We start from the raw sequence: 23,676 nt of genomic DNA, 5'->3' as shown, positions 1-23,676 counted from the left end.
AAAGTATGGGAGTTACGATCATCTAAGCGCTACGACTGTCGTAAGTCTATGTTAAAGTATGGGAGTTACGATCACCTTAGCTCTACGATCGCTTTGTGGAATGGGGCCCAGGAATGAATCATTTATCACGTGGACTGGTGGATGAAATGCTGCTCGCAAATGCTCTGAAAGACACATCTAAACACTCAGCAGAGTCATAGATGTGTTGTGGGTACAGTGAATGATATTGTGAAGTCCATTTTCTACATTGGTGCGTACTTGACGAACATTGGCGTGTCGCGTTAAACCCTGTTATATGTCATTGAAACATATGTATTTGACATAAATGATTATCCCTAACAAAGGTGAATAGTATTATGGTACTATCGTATACACCTTCTCGTCGGGCATGGAGGCAGACAGATGGACATATACGCGAATACACAGGAGTGAGTGAGTGAGTTTGGTTTTTCGCCGCTTGTAGCAATATTCCACCAATATCACGGCGGGGGACACCAGAAATGGGCTTCACACATTGTACCCATGTTGGGAATCGAACCCGGGTCTATGGCGTGACGAGCGAACGCCTTAGCCACTAGGCTACTCCACCCCCCACCCCCCACCACCCAATACACAGGAACATGCTGCAGTCGCTCATGATCATCACGTGGTATTCAATCTTCAACTGGATAAAAAGGTCGACAAATGACAACAGATGGTTTATTGGATGTCTTTTTTGTGCACTTTAAGCATGCAATGCATCCGATCTAGACCACCGTTCGTAAAAATAGCTATAATTATCTACACAGGAAACGCTTTGGGAAGAATCATACGTCGCGTTCACCTTGACTGGTTAGTTCACGTTATTGGAATATTTTCCCAAACCATCATGGATAGCCACCGTGTCTAAATAAGCGACGCAATTATTCTGTTAATAAACCTCCACTTTTACGTATGATCACGCAAGGTGGTTGACCTTGTGAGTAAGTCATTATATACGTCAGAGCTTGAGAGGCAACGGTGTTTCTATATATATATATATATATATATATATGACGTTACAGTTATTACACCAGTTGTCTCCCTTTGGTGATTGTGTCCTGCCCCTCTGGTAACACCCGTTGTGAGTGAAAGTAATGAAAGTGAAAGTAATGGAAGTGAAAGTAGTGACCGCTGTAGTAGTGTTTAGTATATATAGCGGGAGGTGGGGTAGCTTAGTGGTTAAAGCGTTGGCTCTTCACGGGGAAGACACTGTGTGAAGCCCATTTCTGGTTTCCCGCCTTGATATTGCTGGAATATTGCTACAAAAGGCATAACACCCCACTCACTCATGTTCGGGTATTGGTCGGAAGTCTTGTGGTTAAATCGCTGTCCGCTGACAGTGTTTATCCATTACTATCAATAGTAATGATGTCAGGTGTTCGCAGAAAGGGTCCCACCGGAGGCATTCGTAACAAACACATGCAAGGACAAGTGAATGTTCACCTCAGAACATACCCGTGAAGATCCGGATTAGAATTGATCTTCAGTAACCCATGCATGTTGTAAGAGGCGACTAATGGGATCGGGTGGTCAGGCTCGCTGGCTTGGTTGACAGAAGTCATCGATGCCCAATTGCGCAGATCGATGCTCTTGCTGTTGATCACTGAATTGTCTGGCCCAGATTCGATTATATACAGACCTTCGCCATTTAGCTGTGTGGCGTAAAACAACAAACAAATGGAAGTAAATACAAACTTTTATAGAACTTTTACCACAATTAATAGAAATCACTGCTGAAAGCACAGTTTATTGTAAATTGTATATCACGACCATGCGCTTATGAATCACTGTCAAAAGGTGATGACGCCAGACCCTAATTGAAAGTTGAGCAAGTTATGACTATCGACCCATTTGGTCAGTGCGCAATGACACGCAGTCAAGCACGTCACGCGATCCTTTACAAGCGGACTCATCTGTTGTACATGCCCTACCATTGGAACTATACACTATATTGCATGTGTCTGTGTACATATTAAGTTGTGTTGTTGAGAGATATTTATTGAGCAAATACGGGGCGGTGGGGTAGCCTAGTGGTTAAAGCGTTCGCTCGTCACGCCGAAGACTAGGGTTCGAATACCCACATGGGTACAATGTGTGAAGCCCATTTCTGGTGTCCCCCGATGTTGCTGGAATATTGCTAAAAGCAGCGTAAAACCAAACTCAGTCAGTCAGTCAGTCATCAGTGGGCAGAGGTCACATCAACGATAAAACGCCCTCTATAACATCCAAGGGAGACTACCCTTTACACGACGTTTGTTGCTGCTTGTTTTTCATTTCTTTAGGGTGCAGTTCAAAAGGTTAATGTAGGATGAACAGATTAAAATCCTCAAGCTTAAAGACATGTCCCCCCAGGACCAAACGTTCTTAAGTACGAAAATATTGACAAAGAAATTCTTTGTCAAGTTTGCAATGAGTCATAGGCTGGTGATAGGGCAGAAACTTCAAGGTCAAACTGCAACAGTCGTACACGTTTGTCTTGAACTATGATGTGTCGAATCATTTAATATGCTAAATTCAGATTTGGTTGATGGCAAACCGTATTCTAACCCCGATGAATCGAATTCCGTTATATCGAACTCGATGTGAAAAGATGTTACAACTGACCCTGATGGTTGAACTTATTTTTTAAGGCACAACATTTATCAAGCATATACGCGTGAAACATGAAAGACAGTGAGTGAGTGAGTGAGTTTGGTTTTTACGCCACTTTTACTAATATTCCAGCAATATGGGGCACCAGGAATGGACTTCACAGATTGTACCCATGTGCAGTATCGAACCCGGGTCTTTAGCGTGACGAGCGAACGCTTTAACAACTAAACTACTCAAACCATGAAAGCCAGAAAAGTGTTGATTTTAATAAATATATTGGATAAGTATATGTTTCCTGTTGTCTGACGGATAGGTCAGTCGCTAACACGGTCGAGGTGGTTTTTGCTCTGATTTAATGCCCACGACGGAAAAGCTGTAAATCTAAACCGAGCGGCAAAAGAAAGAACAGTATTACCTATTTTGTTGTTAATGAGACTTAAAAATGAAAACAATGTTTGGACATTTGGTAATATCCATTTACTCATCACTCATTCAACTCTCAACAAGTCTGTAAAACGTAAATTCTAGCTGTGTTGTTTCATGTACAAAGAAATTTGTTCAATAATGGCAGGGGTAAGAAATAAATTTGCAACCACCTGCCCCTTACCATGCTTATTTGTGTAACAGGAAAACCGACAACTTTTATCGATTTTCAAAGATTACACGTCTAAGACATCAATCAACAGGTGTGTGTCATGCCAAGTTTCTTGAATGTTTAAAAAATTATATATTTGAACAATAAAAACAAATTTAAGTATTCGTTGAATGATGACCAAGCGCCTGTAGAGTTCTCTTTTTCAGATAAAACGATGTTTTCATTTAAACTTGAACATATGCTAGCTTGAACTGAGAGATATTACTTTTGAGACTCCATAATAACATTTAATGGTTGTTCATTTACTTTAACGGTAAATTCCTTGTAAAGGTTTGGACACAGGTGCAACATATTTCTACAGCGATAAGTGGTCTTAAACAGTCGAGACAGATACAATGTATTGAATTTAGATTACTTTTCTTCAGTGAATCGTCTGGCATATAAGTGGGTGAGAATTTTCTATTAATTGTACAAGTCTTGACAAATACAAGCGATTACTTGGTCTAGACAGTAAGGTCTTCCCTACCATGTCTTGAGCACCACCAATAACTTATTACTACATATGAACTTGTATAGCGCACTGTACAGGCTTCGGATTGATACTGTGAAACAAATGCAAAGTTGACATGAAGCTCGTCATTTCGGAAATGAATGCGGCAAACATATTTCCATATTCATAAGCAATCTCTGAAAGATCCATGTACGAACCCTTCCTTATCATAAGCATCTGGTAATGAGACACAATCAAATAGTGATGACGTGGTGTTCTCGAAAAGCTGAGCGTATTCCGTTCTACCACTGATACCCCACCACAAACACATGCAAAGGAAAGTCAATTTCTAACGTGGAAAACACTAACACGAGGCAATGGAAATGGCTGCATTAAACATTATTTTGTCATTACTGCGTCAGATTCAGAAATGGACATCGCCTGTCCACGATCCAACCTCTAACTGTGAGCGATTTCCAGCGGTTTCTCACTAATGACGCATTTAGGTGCAGTGCGGATAACCGAGGTTCCTGTCTGTATACAGAAATACTCATCTTTACTATTTACAGTAAAGGGACTATAGTGATTACTTAGACTTACATCAAGTATGTCAAATGAATATATTGTACAGAAAAAAACGGTTCCTAAATAATATTTATGAAATATATAGAAATGGAGCCTAGAGATTTTCTTCGTTTTCAGAACCGTGCTTATGTATAGGAGAAACCACGACTACGAGGGTTTACTAGAGATTGTTCACAATGTTCACAATCTCTAGTACACCCGACTAGGAGTGGTTTCTCCTGCTTATCAACCGTTTTAGCGTAAATATCTTTTAAAATAATATATACGATCGACATCAATGCGCCCCGAGCAGAATAACATTGATGGGACAGCCCGCAAATGATGGAAGAGCCGGCGTCAACTGGGATGCGACTGGCCGCCAACACCTTGCCTTGCACGCGTAATGCACGTGCTACCCGTGTCCTGCACGTGCGCTGCCCGCAATACCCGTCCTGTGAGGACACACGTTTCATACTGACAAACAATCTCTTTTTTTCACAGCGATTCTTCATAGCCCAGTGGATAAAACCGCCAAGTTAGAGAGCGAAGGGTTGCAGGTTCGAAACCAGTTATCGCCACTATATATTGGAAGTTTTCAATAATGTGATATTTTACGATCAGTGATAGCAAGACAAAGTTGTATAAATCATGAATAATATCCTAGGTTTAGAAATGATCAGTGCAGAGGTCTGGGAACTCACTTTACAATTCACATCCCAGAGATTTACAATACACATCCCGGGTACTTACAATACACATCTCTGATTATATAGTCTAACCATATGATACGATTTCGAAAAGACTGTCTGAGATGACCCGTTATACGTGAGGTAGGTTGATAACTAGACTTGCCACATATCTAGACTAGCATGTGATGTAGTGGGTATGTTGTTACAGGGTCTGTACAAATTATTACAACCCATGTCGTGATGAAAGAAGAAATCTTATCCCTACACAACTTTGTATGAGAAACTTATTCGAGACAACCGGTGTCAAACGTGTGTCTAATTCCACGTGTCCGATTTGCTACTCCATGGTGATGACCTAAGGTCAGAACGTGACTGACCACACACTGTTACAGTTATTCAGAGATACATTTCCCGTACTTAATTCCACTGACTGACTGACTGAGTGTGGTTTTACGCCGGTTTTAGCAATATTCCACCAACATCACGGCGGGGGGACGCCAGAAATGGGCTTCACACATTGTATCCATGTGGGGATTCGAACCCGGGTCTATGGCGTGACGAACCAACGCTTTAACCACTAGGCTACCCCACCGCCCGTACTTAATTCCAGTTACCTATGTTTGTGTCGAAGTATGGTTTTAGAGTGTTCCATTTAGAAGTTGGTATGATGAAGAGGAACAATTTGTTTTGGATAGACAACATCTTTATTTATAGATGCCTTGAACGTCGAGGAATCGTAGCTTGTTGCCCATTTCTTCTTCCATTGTGAAGTTCATGCATGGATGTAAGTGGTTGAGAAGGCAGATGGGATCGTCGGTAGGGTTAATTATGACGTAGGTATCGTCTACGTTCCTGAACCAGCATATGGGTGTAATGGGTGAGGTAAGGAGGGCCTTATCTTCTAGTTCTGTCATGTAGAACATGATATTAATTGTTTATGTTTTATAAATGTATTATGTTTTATAAATGTTATGCAAATCTAGTTCACATTATCATCTTCGCCTTGACAATCCACAGATGAAGCTGAAACTATTTTATGTGGCGCCACAATCTATTCGTGATAAGGAAACCGGAAGACGTCACTCATCAACGTTGTGTTATGTATTAATGCGCCACCTCCGTCATGACAAAATATGCACCAATTCAAAGCTAAAATTTGTAGGGTGTATAACAACAGACAACTATCATATACACTTAACTTACAACCTTGTCAGATGAAGGTTTATGGTACTGGGTTTAAGAAAATCCGTTGCAATATAACTGTGGAAACCTCAGTTTTGTTGAAGTTGTTCATTTAGTTAGAACCTATATATTATCCCCATCCGGATTAAGAGGGTTTCACTGTATTGGCACCTGGGGTAATGCTATTCGCTATGTATCCTGCCTCATTTCAAGCTCTGAATCAGAATCATTTCTGGAAACATGCATGCATATAATTACTTTAAATGAACACCAATAGTGTATACATGGTCTGTATGAGAATCCATGAACAACACTATTTCTCTTCTATCCATCCTTTTCTGAAATGTAAAAGCCCTAAACTATTGTAAGCAAGTCTAGATCTTCCAAAGGATCAGGGTTAATTATTATCTGCAGAAAACTTCCTCACTTCAGGGGTCGGGTTACAAATCTGAATCTCCTATCTCACTGGAGCTCCTTTTCAATTTAAATGGAATTACTTGTATACACAATTATATAATCTGACGTACAAAATAAAGTACACACCTGGTGTTTTGGGATTATTTCAAAAGTGTTGTGATTTTGACTGGCAACTTCGCAATTCGGCACGATATATGTGGTGTTTTGGCAACATATTACGAAAGTATGTGACTTATATATCACTGCAAAAAGTCTTTTCAAAACCTTTACGTCTTTTTGGGAAGTAATCCAAAAGCGTCAGGTGTGTACTTTCTTTTGTACGTCAGTTTATTTTCAGCGACTAAGCATTAGTCTAAATGTATTACACACACCCGTCACCATCGTATTCTATTGATTGCTTTCAAAGTTGTATTTTGTCAGTTGACGATAATTAACGTTGTTTCTTGCATCAACAGCTGGCAACATATGGTAGAGATTTGAATGATATACGAAATAATTTAAAAACGACCCTTATTATAAAGGCGCCATTGATATCGATTTCTTTATTGCTTGACCGAAATAGGTTCCCGTAGTCTCACGATCAATTTTTTGTTAAATCACGAGGATTATTTTGATTGTTTCATGCATTGATTTGGGATTTTGGGCGTTTTCAAAATGATTGATAATATTTTTACATTGTTTAAAACTTCTGGAGTCATTAGTTAAAGCCAATTCAAGTGTGAAAATGAGTGCTTTGGTGCTCGATATGGCGTGACCATACGTACAGCTGTAACTGATGTGTTTCATGGTGGCTGATCCGATATTTGATAGAAACGATTATCTGCAAAGGACAATGTACAATAGTGGCCCATGAGATATGAAAAAGTCATAATTTCAGGAATTAGAATAACAAATACAAACGATTATGATAGTTGAAAAATGTGATTTTTTAAATGAGAATTATATCTTTCCAGCTGTTTGGAACTTGTAACAGCACTAATAGATAGGAAATGCTGACATGTGTTCAGTTGTGTGTGTGTTTTCAATTATACTTGAACATGTTGAAGTTAGGGTAGTGGTGAGTGGTCATGGCATAGATCCCAGGTCACAAATCAGTTGGTTGGAGTCCTTGGATGGGTGATCGTGTCTGGCAGCTTGATTCCTGAGAGTTTCTAGAACTTCAGTCATGCCCCATAACGAAGCACACGTGAAACATGTGGTCTCAACTTGAGGAAGTGAGTTTGTTCATAAATTGCCTCTGTTCACCCAGCAGTGAGTGGGTACCCGGTGGGATAAGTCATATGACTGGTAAACTTCTAGCGACTGATAGGCGGGGTGATAATGTGTTAGCACCTTGAATATGCACAAGTGCGTGGAATCTGTCCCTTAATCCATTTAATAGCCATTATTGTATTGAAAGAAAATCTTGATGAAAATTGCACAGTCTAGGATCTGTAAATACTAACTGTTTCATTTGAAGTTCGAAAAAACGATTCTTGAAATAATTTAAGCAATACTTGACAATTTGATCAGTCAGAATTCTAAAACTTGCAAGCGTACAGAAGAAAAATGCTATTTGTCAGTATTTGATCTTGTCTTATCATTTTCATGCCGTCTTTTATTCCCAGTTCTTCGTAGATTTTACATTTGATTTTGTACCTTAATCATCCTGCCACCCACGTTTTCAAATGTCAGATATCATAGAGGCAGCGCCAACAGGCTGGCGAGTAGATGGCGGACTAATTGGATTCATTAGTTGGGGAAAAGTAATAATAGAAATGTAACAATAGATATGTTACAATTGTAATCATATGGAGTAGCCAGAAGCACACCGCATCACAAAGCACTTTCACGTGTGATCCCAAAGATTATTTGATGTACGTGCTTGTTAATAATACTGAAACACGGCCGAGAGGGTTGATGTGTTTCTGAGAAAGAAAAATTTCGATATTGACTTTAAAAAATCATTCAATCATTTTCCTCTCCTTTAAAGGATTTTTTTTAGTCTCGAATTCTACATTCCGAACGAGGAACAGTGATGGATGTATCACTGAATTGGTAAGATTATTTACCCATAAATCTCCAATCAGGACGGCGTCAGGTATGATGAAAGCCAATTCAGGGCCAGTCGACATGTAAAATATAATGAAATATTGGTGTGAAAATTGCCAGACATGTTGAAATGGCAAGCAACTAGTCACTTTTTTTATGTTTGCAAGTTTTGGACTTTAAACAATAATTAGTAAAATGATTAATAACGTGATTTTTTGTATTTTCGAGAGACAGTTTTCAGCTATGAGCCAAAGTGTGATCCGAAAACAATTGCTGTATCAACTATTTCTTACATGTGTTCTACATCAAATAACAAAAGTCATTTCCAAAACCATGAAGGGCTCATGTCCTTCCGTGTCCTTAGTTTTACAGGGTACGGTATACGCACTGTCCGTATTAGAGAGCTTATCGTCTACTAATGCAAGTGTTGAACTTTATACAAGACAACCCAGACAGAAACAGATGTCCCTTGCCTAAAGAACGACTGTCCCATGTCTAATACATCCCTGTAGTCCGGAACCCTTACATTCCGAGCACATGTACACTATGGAACACGTCTCAATGTCATGGGCGGTGGGGCAGCATAGTAGCTAAAGCGTTCGCTCGCAACACCGAAGACCTGGGTTCGATTCCATACGTGGTTACAATGTGTGAAGCCCATTTCTGGTGTCCCTTGCCGTCATTTTGTTAAAAGTGGAGTGAAATTAAACTCACTCACTCACTGTTCATCCGACTCATTGTTAATCCGGAGAAATGTTAATCCGAAAGACATTATAGGGAACATTTTACATGTGGGAGTATCTTTATGAGTGGCTCCAAAAGTGCCAAATATACTTTTATTTCTGTTGGTTTCATGTAACATTTTAGAAGTGGAAGTGTCATTATAAGTGGCTCTAAAAGTGCCACATATTCTACCAAATGCTTTACGTTTTGTGGGTTGGAATGGTTTAACTTGGAGGAATTAAGTGGCCTCAAATGGACCAATTTTTATTTGGACTTATTAGTAGAGCCTCTGGCTCGGAGTGACCATTTATTTTTGTTTGTTTCCTAATGGGACGCAAGATATCAATTTATCACAAAGGCCTATGTCATATATTTTGTAGGACACAGAGACATTCCAGTCAAGGATCTTAGTTATTGGAGGTCACAGTGATTCTAATCTCAAGTAGCTCAACTATATCATGTTTTTGTTTCATTTTGCAATAGATCATGTTAACACATGTTTATACTGGAGTTGAATCTGAATGAATCACTGACATACAGTGATAATAAGTACATACTGCATTGAAGTTGAAGTGCATTCTGATTAAACAAACACCACTGGCCATTAAAATCATGTTATACTATTACCTGCATCGTTATGTTCGCAAAACCTTGTTGCAATACATTCCACGTTAAGGTTCTATATCATTGTATTTATCTGTAAACCACTGGCATACACACATACACAGTGGGGACAGGGAGTCTGAAAGTATGGTGTAACAGCAACTAAGAAGATGATGTCGCACACAGAGAGCTATTATGAATTTATGATGTACGCACTTGGGCAGAAACCTTGTAGTCAACATATTACAATATGTATTGCAATATCTCTTAAATTATTGCAATATATCGCAATAGTGAACTGTGTAAATATTTTAATGAGAGTTTGTTAAACAAGTTTTTTACTTTTAGGACATGAATTCTGCAAAACCCTCACGGAGTTGGTCGGATTTTTTATATGTTTATGAGTTTTCCAGTTAGATTGCAATTCATCGGTCTGCTTTTGAGCCAAACAGACTATAACAGCTGGAGGGATGGTATAAAATCCAGCTAGGGTCCATGCAGAAAGCGAATGTACTGTAAGTCCCCATGGTCCTTAGTATATTGATCAGGGGCGGTGGGGTAGCCTAGTGGTTAAAGCGTTGGCTCGTCACGCCGAAGACCCGGGTTCGAATCCCCACATGGGTACAATGTGTGAAGCCCATTTCTGGTGTCCCCCGCCGTGATGTTGCTGGAAAATTGCTAAAAGCGGCGTAAAACCAAACTCAGTCAGTCAGTAGTATAGTGATCTTCCTTCAACTGTTGTCAATCTATAGCCTGTTTTCATATTGTATTGTCATCTGTAGATAAAATATTTTCACACACTAGTTTTACATTCATAACTGTGATGTTTTAGCTGTTTTACTGTCCTTCGTTGACAGTTTTTTTTATCATTTAGATATATTTATGGTGAATGTAAGACTTGTTGTAGTCACGGTATGGCTGAAATACTGCCGATGTGACTTAAACTTTTAACTCACTCACTCACACTAACTCAAACGTTTACCACCTGAAACATTTTGGCATAGTCTTTTGTGGATACTAACAATAACATCGGTTTCATTTCTCACATACGAAACATTTACATTAAGCTTAGTAAAACCTTCCGTTTTGCAACAAAGAAAAACACCCTGGAACCATGAAACCTTTAAAGATAATAGAGAAAAGGAGACGACAGGTCTAACAACTAACACTGAGTGAAAGCCATACACGCATTTTATTAACTCAGGATAAGCTTTCCTTCGATGATGTATCTAACGAATACATCTTTCACGAAACAGTAACTTTTTATATTGCCCTGGTGCAATTTAAGTCTTTAATCCCCATATACTCACTTAGGAAATCAATACACAGAGTGGGATCATTATTCATTGGGACAGGAACGTTGCTTCTGCTCAAAAAACAATTCATTCATGACTTGCCATGGATATACTGGAAGAAACGAGATATCTAGGATTTCTTTCATAGTAGGAAAACAATAACGAACTCAAGATTCTGAACTCTTTTTCTTATAGTGAGTGACTAAGTGAGTATGGTTTGACGTCGATTCTTGCAATATTCCAGCAATAGTTGGGGGACACCTGAAATGTGCTTAACACACAGTGTACCCATGTGGAACATCGAACCAGATCATGTGTTTGACGAGCGAATTGTTTCACCACCGGGCTCCTTCACCGCCCGCTAATATGGATCATGTGTGATACAGTCTTTTAATTTAAATGTATTTTTGGTGAATGTGAGTTTCTTTAACTGTTCTCTTACGAAGCAGCCCGTTGACTTATAGGAAGAAGAAACGGATTTCGTTGATGATGATGATGATGATGATGATGATATTTGATGAGACAAATTTCACTCTTAATCACACTCAAAGCTGTATATTATTATTCTGTCAATGGGTCAGTCTGCACTTAATTTTCATCCTCGTCTCCCTGGACAGTATACATCCCCGCCGCTTCTGATGGATAGTGGGTCAACAGACGTATTATTACTATCTCATCCTACCGGGTACCCTTTCACTGCTGTTTGAACAGGGTCATATTCAAAAGCAATGTCAATGTGCTACATGACGTTGTGCTTCATTGTAGGGAAGGACGGAAACCTTAGAAACTCCGGGGAGAAGCTACTGAATACGGTTACTCATCCCGTACATTCATCATCAAGTCTTTTTAACATTTTTGTAGCATTTTGGCAAGCTATCTAGAAACTCTAGTCCCAAGGACGGACACTGTTTTGCCAGGAAAACATCTAGTTCTTGTCACACTTTATTTCCCAAACGTGGTTCTCAGATATGTTACAAATTAAAATGTCAAGACAATTCTGAACGAGGTAGGTATCTGCCATTGAAAAGGATTCCTTGAAGTCTTGTGTCCCTTAAAGGTTAACTGACAGGCAGTGTCGTTATGCTCCATGTTTATCGTGTGTAAGTGACGCCAAACCTGTCTGTGTTACAGATCTACACGTGTTTCCTGTCAACTACCAGGAAACGCGTCAATTATAGATGTATGTGTAGTCAATGTATTGGTGGATGATTGTCTCGATTCACGAAACTATGACATGGGGATCAATTATTGCAGGGCCCAACATTTCAGAAAAGCTAAGCTATGTAAGAATAGTGTGGCCATCTTATATACGGTTACGACTCTTTTTTTTCCCGCGTGGTGTTTGCAAGAGTTTAAGCGCTGTGATGAGATTTTGTGTGCCATTTTGCCACCTGATTGTCTGCTTGTCTTGACATACTGATGTGCGGAGTGAGATAACATACAAACAAACAAACATTGTGCAAATTGTATTCGTGGTTGTTGCTGTCGGTAGAGGGCAGGACATGCGCACACTTTCGCGAACACCCGGTGTCAACACTGATTTTCGTTCGTTCGTTCATTCATGAAACAGGGTTCTAAATGTAAAGAAGTGTTGGCGTTAGCTCTTCGTGTCAAGGGCAGTGGAGTCGCCTAGTGGTTAAAGTGCTTGCTCGTCATGCCCAAGATCCAGGTTCGATTCCTCAAATGGTACAATGCGTAAAGCCTCTTTCTGGTGTCCCCCACCGTGATATTGCTGGAATATTGCTAAAAGCGGCGTAAAATACAACTCACTCACTCTTTGCGTCAAATACCCGATTCCACTTTCGATTCCCTCCACGGTAGGTACACTTTGTGAGGACTTCGATGTGATATGACAGGAATATATCTGAAATGGCGCCAAGAAAGTCGAGGAAATACGAGGACATTATTCACTGAACATTCTATAACATTACTGTATTTTCATAAAACAGGGTCCAACCTGTCATTTGACTTTCAGTAGGCTGGTGGTTCATGTTTTAGTTCGGCATGTAGAAGGCCCGGCTTCGATTTTGGCTACAATGTGTTATACCCATATCTGGTGTCTCCCACCGTGTTTTGGTGGATAATTGCTATGAATGTCGCAAAAGACTCACTGGCGTGAAAAGAAGTGGCGTAAAAGGAGACTCACCAATGCGTACATAGCCACTAATCCATGCAGAGGATAACATACGAGTCTCCATGTCCTGATTACGATTTGTAGGAAAAATGTCTTTTTCCGAATTTAGTATGAGAATAAGTAACATGAGCAAGAAAGCAGTGATACACTGACACAAAAAAAGTGTCTTCTCATTACCGGATTCTTTTTTTAACAAATACAAACACAACATCACAAATAAGAAACATGGCACCATCGTCTGATGGATGTAAACCTCGTGACATCAACACCATGAGCGGAAGACGTCTCCATCCTCAACGGCGCCTGGTTTACAATGTATGAACAATGGGAAACTGAATCGTGTGTTGTGAAGTCGGACTCGAGTTTTCATTAAGATTGTCTCATTGTGTTCAAGAACACCATGTTGCCATTCCTAAATTGGTAATCGCACATAATCTGATCTGTATTTATAATAATCCCATTTCACTTATACCAACCATAATAACGCTATCGCTATACCAGGGCGGTGAGGTAGCCTACTGGTTAAAGCGTTAACTCGTCACGCCGGAGACCCGTGTTCGATTCCTCACGTGGGTACAATGTGTGAAGCCCATTTCTGGTGTCCCCTGCTGCGATGTTGCTGGAATATTGCTAAAAGCGGCGTAAAACAACACTCACTCTATCGCTACGGCACCAGGTGTTCACTAGACAGGTCTACATACATAGGTGTTCATGCCATTGGTTTTAACAAAAACATATTTATTGGAGTTCACGAAGCGGATATTACATTACAGTTGTATTTACGAGACTGGTGTTTTCTGAATCGTAATATCTGTTCTGATTGGCAAAGTCAAAACCTCAGAGTGTTTTCCAAGAAATTTAACACATGTTTCAAGCATATCGATGATCTGAGTTTTGTCAGGCAGCCAATTTACACACCTGAACCAGTAAAAGTGGAGATGAGTAAACCCGTCTCGCTCGTTACATATTTAGAACTACACACAAAGGTGACCAAATATTCTTCACAAGGGTGTACATCAGGAAGGATGGCTTCAACTTTCTAATCATCACCCTATCCAATAATCATTGAGCCGCTCAAGCCTTTGGTGTCCACATTTCACAACTTTCTTAGACACCTTTGATCATGTTCTTTCTACCAGGATTTCAAAGAGGTATCATACTAATCATACGCAAATGTTGTTTGATCAAGGTATAAAGCTTCGGAACGTTTTATGGTAAACATGTGCAGCCTATTACAGCTTATTATATACATTTATATCCGATGCAATATCCTATTGTGACTTCTAGCCCATTTTTCTTAGGATTTAAGATGAGCAGTTTTCTTTGAGTGTATTTGCAACGAATTCTACCGCGTGGCAGGACACCTATTCTCCGACACGTGTTATCATCATTATTTGATCGTGCTTAATTCGTAAACACATGTTTATGGCATAATCAGACATACAATCGATTGTATCATTTTGTAAGTGGCCTGTTTTGATCGCTTTGTTTCATGACGTGAAAACGGTTTCCCATCCTTTCGTGTTGTGGGTGAATATAAAGGTCAGAAATAAACAGATGTTTCTACTTACAAGGGTTATTATCAACCTACTTGACATAACACTGATCGAGATTGTGTATAGTAAATACTCTCACGTAATTATAGCATCATCAGATAGGTATGCTTTACACTGACATTCATATACATCACAAAAATGTAAAAAACATCAAAATGGATTCAATTGGATCAAAAATGGATTCATGATCTACAGGTCATGTGGCCATGTAATTTACGTTGAAGCCAGTGGTTTGAACACAAATAATGATACGTTTCGGTAGGATCAAAGCAGATTGTAATAACACTTGTGCATCTATTCTGCCTATGGTTACTCCTCGTTAAATCGAAATCCACTGACTCGAAATATATGGCAATGTAACCGTATGAATTCATTGAAATTAAAGCGTTATATTATAATAATACACATCTCAAAGTTGTCACAACACGGGTCATCATACAATAGTTCGAACATCGGATAAATCGATGTACAAAAGTGGCTCGGGTGAAGATGTTTTATATAATATTGCTGTAGAAAAACTCTTATATGTAATGTTTTTTCGTTCTGACAAAATCAGTTGCCTGCACCATACATTATATTTATTGAGATACATTTGTATGTGTTTTGGTACGTCAACATCTTTTTATGTAATAGTGTAAAAACAACATGTCCATAAGTACCAGACACCTCTGCTAAAAGTAAGTCCCTTGAACAGTTCCATAGATATCATTAACATGTGTTTGTGAATCCCCATAAATACTGATTACCACGTTGCATAAACACACGAACAACTGCATCGATAACATACAGACACCATGGACATCAACGTCTGCAGTTGATTAACATCAACCCAGGAGCATCATCTGTATCCTGCACTGAACCTCAAGTTTCGCCAGTTTTGGAAATATTGACTTTAAACGGCATATTTATCTACGTAATGTGCAGAGGTTGTGTGTGACGTGTTTGATATCACACCAACATCATTAGGATATCCCAAGAGGCAGTTTATAGCATCAGAAGATAATAATAATAATAATAATGTGTCCATTTATATAGCGCCAAACTCCACACTAGGTATGCTCATAGCGCTAACAATCAAGGCCATTTTTACCCCGGATAACCCAAGCTGCCTGTTAGAAGGTTATAGTCATATGACTTTTTTCCACCGGGTACCAATTTTCCTGCTGGGTGAACAGAGACAATTTTGAACAAACTCACTTGACTAAGGTGAGACCACATGTGTCACATGTGCTTCGTTGTGGGGCAGGACTCAAGTCCTAGAAACTCTCAGGAGTCAAGCTGCCAAACACGGTCACCCATCCAAGGACTCTCTGAGCTCGACGCTGCTTAACTTCACCGATTTGTGACCTGAGCTTTAAGCACAGGACCACGCGCCACCACCAGATACGTGTGTCAGCCCACCAGCATTAGGATATTACCAAGAAGCAGGTTCTGGCATTGGCAAGATAAGATACCTGTAGGTCGGTCTGACATATGTATGCTTATCACAGGAAACGCGCTACATTGGGTTTGCGCAGCTCAAACAAATAAACACACACACACACACAAAACAACAACAACACAAAACACACAAACAACAACACAATGCAAACAAAAAACACACACACACACACAACAAAACAACAACAACACAAACAAACACACACACAAAACAACACACACAACAACAACAACAAAACAACAACACACACAAAACAACACACAACAATGCAAACACAACAACACACACACAAACAACACACACACACAACAACAACAACACACAAACAAAACAAACACACACAATGCAACACACACACAAACACAACACACAACACACACAACACACACACACACACAAAACAACAACAAACAAAACAAACACACCAGAATGCAAACAACAACACACACACACACACACAACACACACACACACACAACACACACACACAAACAAAACAAACAGTTACGCTGTGTCAATATCCATTTCTACAAATGGGCCCACCAGTGAAACACTTGTTGATTAATATCTTGAAGTAAATGGATGGGAAAGAGCCAAGAAGCTTTCTTGACGAACTACTTTTGATTGCTACTGTCTGCACAGAGCGAGTCACAGTTAATTTTTTACTGATACGGAACCAGTTTTTCAGGGCCTGTTGCCAAGGAGACGACACCGCGTTGTCGTGAGAAGGATTACACGCGTCCTACATTATGAGTTAGCAGCTGCTTGTATAATTAGGTTAAATCAGAAGATATGACTGTAATATATAACTGTACTGATAGCGTGAGTGGGTATTGTAAATATACCTTAGTATTTCTTGAGATGTACATTCGGTTATAACATTCATGCCAGATAACACCATCAGGCGGTGTGTAACGTTGTGGTAAGTGTTCGCCAGTTACGCCTCAGATCACGGTTCTTTTCCTCACATGGGTATAATGCTTTAAGACCATTCTGGTGCTATGGCAAGAATGTCAGCATTTTGAAAAAAAGTAGTTTAATAAGCCTTTATCAACGCGCTCATTGCACATCAATTACCAAATGATGTGTGTGTGTGTGTGGAACGGAAACATTGCGCTAAAGACTGGATTTACATACTTCCTTTATAACATATTTTTGTTGGGTTGAGTCCCACCCGAGTCAGGCACCTAATCGCAAGCACACAGAGTACTACGAGTAGTTCTTGTACTCGTAGAATCCGTACTTGACTAAGAAATTGTAATCCGAAATATAATATATGTTACCTTTGACCACTCTATCTGGCATTGTGTATTCACGCTTCCTTTATATTCTACACCACAGCTCGTAGAATTGTTGCAAAACTTACAAGGGATGCAGAAAGAAAATAAAGTCTGTTTGTCACATTCAATCGTCCAGGATTAATGTGTGCACTATTTTACTACTGTTCAAGCAAAGCCGTTCCGACTAGAAATTCATGTTATTACAGATTGAGTACAATTATATGTAGCTTTAATAAACTTCAATATGATGCTGATCACATTTATTAGCTTCTATTTTACTTAAATTCATGAATGTTAAACAATTACAAATTGGTACAAATCACATGTCCTGGTCTTAAGTAAGTAAGAAGTGATAATAACAATGTTTTGTTACTGTTATACGTTGCTTGAGCAATGCATTGTTTCAACAAACATTAAATGAGCGAGCACTGCTGTATAATACGTTGTTACAGCTCCTCCAAGCATTTACATCGGTGTTCTAGTTGAAAAACGTTTGCAATTTAAGCGAGACGTAACAGACAAATGTACATAGTTGCAGAGGGCGAAGTGTTGAGATACCAGTGTGTACGTTCCACGTCTCTGAGACAGAAAGGAAGATTGTTTACGATTTCGTATCTTTGTTTGCGTATTCTCTCTTCCTCTATACTCTATTAAAATGCGAGTTTGGGATTAACAAAGCTATGAATAATTAGGATTTCACCTCTTTCTGGGGTGTCGGTTTAGTTAGGGTGTTAAGCCTAAGTGGAACAGGAAGAACTGATAGTTTGATCTTCTTCAAAAGAGTTAAGATAGCCGACAAAACAGAGTTTTAACGATTTGAGGCAACTTTCTTGTAGTGCCAATCAGCAAGAGACTATTAACCCATTAAACAGGATTTTAGCATGGGGAGTCATATCACATCTTCTACATAGTGATGTCAGCGCGCAATTGTCGACAGGGGAACCAGTTCAGAAAGATACGCTGACGAATACGTTGAGTCCAAACTTCTTTAGTTGGCTATACAATCCTTGATAAACAAACTTCAAGACAGCTCTTAAGTGAGGTGCGCTGAGTGCCAGCTCATACCCATGGCGTTTCCTACCAGCCGCACTATCCTGCTCGCGGTCGTCCCTACACAGGCAGTCAGAATGAGGAATATGAATGAGGATTGAGAATGAGAATTAAGAGATGAGCGTCACATGATTCATTGCAGTTAAGACTTACATGTCTTGGCAACATAGTTTATGGCCATTGGAAATATCTGAACGATGGATGTCCTGAATTACTCGCTATGACAGTGATCGTGACGCACACTGTATAAACATTTGAACATCTGAAACTCTGGTTTATATGAAGAATTAAGTCACGTATGACATTGAAATGACCAATAGGGGAAAATGTGGTTGTACATGCCATGCGATTAGGTTACAGCAGAAAGAAGACTCGCAAATGCAACAGATCGGAATGCGAAACAAGCTTGATTTCAGTCAGAGAATAAGCCAAGAATAACTGACACGGGAGCAAACAGACAAGTGGTAATAAAATAATATTAAGAAAAATATTTATGTTCTTCCTCATAAGAGATGAAGCTAAATCATTTGTAATGATATCGTCAATTTTTGCAGATTGTGTTGCCATGGATACGCACATTGACCAGGAAAGATCTATAAGAAGATCCATGTACTCGGTGTTCTACTCGGTTAGAATGTATCTACATTATACTCCTTAGGAACACAGCATTACAAATATAATGCGCAGTTTATATGTCCATATATGCTGTTATTTAATAATATGTCTTATAATATGTCAATAGAATATGCTTCTTAGGAAGTCATCGTATCTTATTTAACACGCTGGTTAATGTCGATATGTCCTATATTGTATGTTAGAAGCGAGAACACAAATTTGTGTTTTTTACACCAGAAGTCTAACAAAACAAGGAATACGGATTGTTATGCAATGGGAGCCCGCCGATGTCTATTATCACCATGTATAACGAGGTAGAATCTGAACACCAAATGATGAATCGATTTCTTGTTACGTTTCTTTATCCCACGGCAACACAGCGGTGATTTCATGTGAAGAAACGTGAAAGCAATTCCAACCCACACACTTTCTGTTATCATATACTCCATATGTAATATCTTCAAATGAGCTGAACTGTTAGGCAGAAGAAAATATCCATCCATATGTGATTTCTATCTGACAGTGATTCAGAAACAAACAAGACGTCTTTATTCGATGGTGATGTAATTGCTAAAGGCGACATACTCTGTGTTTTGAAACATAAGTTAGCACGGTTTCGGTCACTGGTTTAACCAAGTAATGTTCTGTTGTATTTTTATATTTTTGATCAAATCCAATTTCTATGGGAACATATTCAATTTCCAGTCAGTTAACAAAACACATTCAGTTTTGGTACGTAAGGAATTATATTCTCCAACACTATCTGATACTTGTACCGTGAATTCTCCACACTATAGTCTATCTGATACTTGTACCGTGTATTCTCCACACTGTAGTCTATCTGGTACTTGTACCGTGTATTCTCCAATACTATAGTCTATCTGATACTTGTACCGTGTATTCTCCACACCGTAGTCTATCTGGTACTTGTAGCGTGTATTCTCCAATACTATAGTCTATACGATACTTGTACCGTGTATTCTCCACACTGTAGTCTATCTGGTACTTGTACCGTGTATTCTCCACGCTATAGTCTATCTGATACTTGTACCGTGCATTCTCCAACACTATAGTCTATACGATACTTGTACCGTGTATTCTCCACACTGTAGTCTATATGGTACTTGTACCGTGTATTCTCCAATACTATAGTCTATCTGATACTTGTACCGTGTATTCTCCACACCGTAGTCTATCTGGTACTTGTACCGTGTATTCTCCAATACTATAGTCTATACGATACTTGTACCCTGTATTCTCCACACTGTAGTCTATCTGGTACTTGTACCGTGTATTCTCCACACTATAGTCTATCTGACACTTGTACCGTGCATTCTCCAACACTATAGTCTATACGATACTTGTACCGTGTATTCTCCACACTGTAGTCTATATGGTACTTGTACCGTGTATTCTCCAATACCATAGTCTATCTGATACTTGTACCGTGTATTCTCCACACCGTAGTCTATCTGGTACTTGTACCGTGTATTCTCCAATACTATAGTCTATACGATACTTGTACCGTGTATTCTCCACACTGTAGTCTATCTGGTACTTGTACCGTGTATTCTCCACACTATAGTCTATCTGGTACTTGTACCGTGTATTCTCCAACACTATAGTCTATCTGATACTTGTACCGTGTATTCTCCAACACCATAGTCTATCTGATACTTGTACCGTGTATTCTCCACACTATAGTCTATCTGATACTTGCACCGTGTATTCTGCAACACTATAGTCTATCTGATACTTGTACCATGTACTCTCCAACACTATAGTCTATCTGATACTTGTACCGTGTATTCTCCAACACTATAGTCTATCTGATACTTGTACCCTGTATTCTCCTCACTATAGTCTATCTGATACTTGTACCGTGTATTCTCCACACTATAGTCTATCTGATACTTGTACCGTGTATTCTCCAAAACTATAGTCTATCTGATACTTGTACCGTGTATTCTCCACACTATAGTCTATCTGATACTTGTACCCTGTATTCTCCACACTATAGTCTATCTGATACTTGTACCGTGTATTTTCCAACACTATAGTCTATCTGATACTTGTACCGTGTATTCTCCAACACTGTAGTCTATCTGATACTTGTACCGTGTATTCTCCACACTATAGTCTATCTGATACTTGTACCCTGTATTCTCCACACTATAGTCTATCTGATACTTGTACCGTGTATTCTCCAACACTATAGTCTATCTGATACTTGTACCGTGTATTCTCCAACACTATAGTCTATCTGATACTTGTACCGTGTATTCTCCAACACTATAGTCTATCTGATACTTGTACCGTGTATTCTCCTCACTATAGTCTATCTGATACTTGCACCCTGTATTCTCCAACACTATAGTCTATCTGATACTTGTACCGTGTATTCTCCACACTATAGTCTATCTGATACTTGTACCGTGTATTCTCCAACACTATACTCTATCTGATATTGTACCGTGTATTCTCCAACACTATAGTCTATCTGATACTTGTACCGTGTATTCTCCACACCGTAGTCTATCTGGTACTTGTACCGTGTATTCTCCAATACTATAGTCTATACGATACTTGTACCGTGTATTCTCCACACTGTAGTCTATCTGGTACTTGTACCGTGTATTCTCCACACTATAGTCTATCTGATACTTGTACCGTGCATTCTCCAACACTATAGTCTATACGATACTTGTACCGTGTATTCTCCACACTGTAGTCTATCTGGTACTTGTACCGTGTATTCTCCAATACTATAGTCTATCTGATACTTGTACCGTGTATTCTCCACACCGTAGTCTATCTGGTACTTGTACCGTGTATTCTCCAATACTATAGTCTATACGATACTTGTACCGTGTATTCTCCACACTATAGTCTATCTGGTACTTGTACCGTGTATTCTCCACTCTATAGTCTATCTGATACTTGTACCGTGTATTCTCCAATACTATAGTCTATCTGGTACTTGTACCGTGTATTCTCCACACTATAGTCTATCTGATACTTGTACCGTGTATTCTCCAATACTATAGTCTATACGATACTTGTACCGTGTATTCTCCACACTGTAGTCTATCTGGTACTTGTACCGTGTATTCTCCACACTATAGTCTATCTGGTACTTGTACCGTGTATTCTCCAACACTATAGTCTATCTGATACTTGTACCGTGTATTCTCCAACACCATAGTCTATCTGATACTTGTACCGTGTATTCTCCACACTATAGTCTATCTGATACTTGTACCGTGTATTCTGCAACACTATAGTCTATCTGATACTTGTACCATGTACTCTCCAACACTATAGTCTATCTGATACTTGTACCGTGTATTCTCCAACACTATAGTCTATCTGATACTTGTACCCTGTATTCTCCTCACTATAGTCTATCTGATACTTGTACCGTGTATTCTCCAAAACTATAGTCTATACGATACTTGTACCGTGTATTTTCCAACACTATAGTCTATCTGATACTTGTACCGTGTATTCTCCAACACTGTAGTCTATCTGATACTTGTACCGTGTATTCTCCACACTATAGTCTATCTGATACTTGTACCCTGTATTCTCCAGACTATAGTCTATCTGATACTTGTACCGTGTATTCTCCAACACTATAGTCTATCTGATACTTGTACCGTGTATTCTCCAACACTATAGTCTATCTGGTACTTGTACCGTGTAATCTCCACACTATAGTCTATATGGTACTTGTACCCTGTATTCTCCAATACTATATTCTATCTGGTACTTGTACCCTGTATTCTCCAACACTATAGTCTATCTGATACTTGTACCGTGTATTCTCCAACACTATAGTCTATCTGATACTTGTACCGTGTATTCTCCAACACTATAGTCTATCTGATACTTGTACCGTGTATTCTCCTCACTATAGTCTATCTGATACTTGTACCCTGTATTCTCCAACACTATAGTCTATCTGATGCTTGTACCGTGTATTCTCCACACTATAGTCTATCTGATACTTGTACCGTGTATTCTCCAACACTATACTCTATCTGATATTGTACCGTGTATTCTCCAACACTATAGTCTATCTGATACTTGTACCGTGTATTCTCCACACCGTAGTCTATCTGGTACTTGTACCGTGTATTCTCCAATACTATAGTCTATACGATACTTGTACCGTGTATTCTCCACACTGTAGTCTATCTGGTACTTGTACCGTGTATTCTCCACACTATAGTCTATCTGATACTTGTACCGTGCATTCTCCAACACTATAGTCTATACGATACTTGTACCGTGTATTCTCCACACTGTAGTCTATCTGGTACTTGTACCGTGTATTCTCCAATACTATAGTCTATCTGATACTTGTACCGTGTATTCTCCACACTGTAGTCTATC

At 39.2% G+C, this 23,676-nt stretch overlaps 1 protein-coding gene across 1 annotated transcript in view; it reads left to right on the top strand.

Annotated features, from left to right (window-relative positions):
* The window catches only part of LOC124287650 (neuropeptides capa receptor-like), a 39,108-nt gene that overhangs the window by 2,954 nt on the left and 12,478 nt on the right, over nt 1-23,676 (top strand). The gene's annotated exons all lie outside the window — the stretch shown is intronic.

The sequence above is a fragment of the Haliotis rubra genome, unplaced genomic scaffold, assembly GCF_003918875.1.
Source record: "Haliotis rubra isolate DU_JTF1 unplaced genomic scaffold, ASM391887v1 Scf403, whole genome shotgun sequence".
NCBI lineage: Eukaryota > Metazoa > Mollusca > Gastropoda > Lepetellida > Haliotidae > Haliotis > Haliotis rubra.
This window is presented reverse-complemented; position numbering and strand designations above follow the sequence as displayed.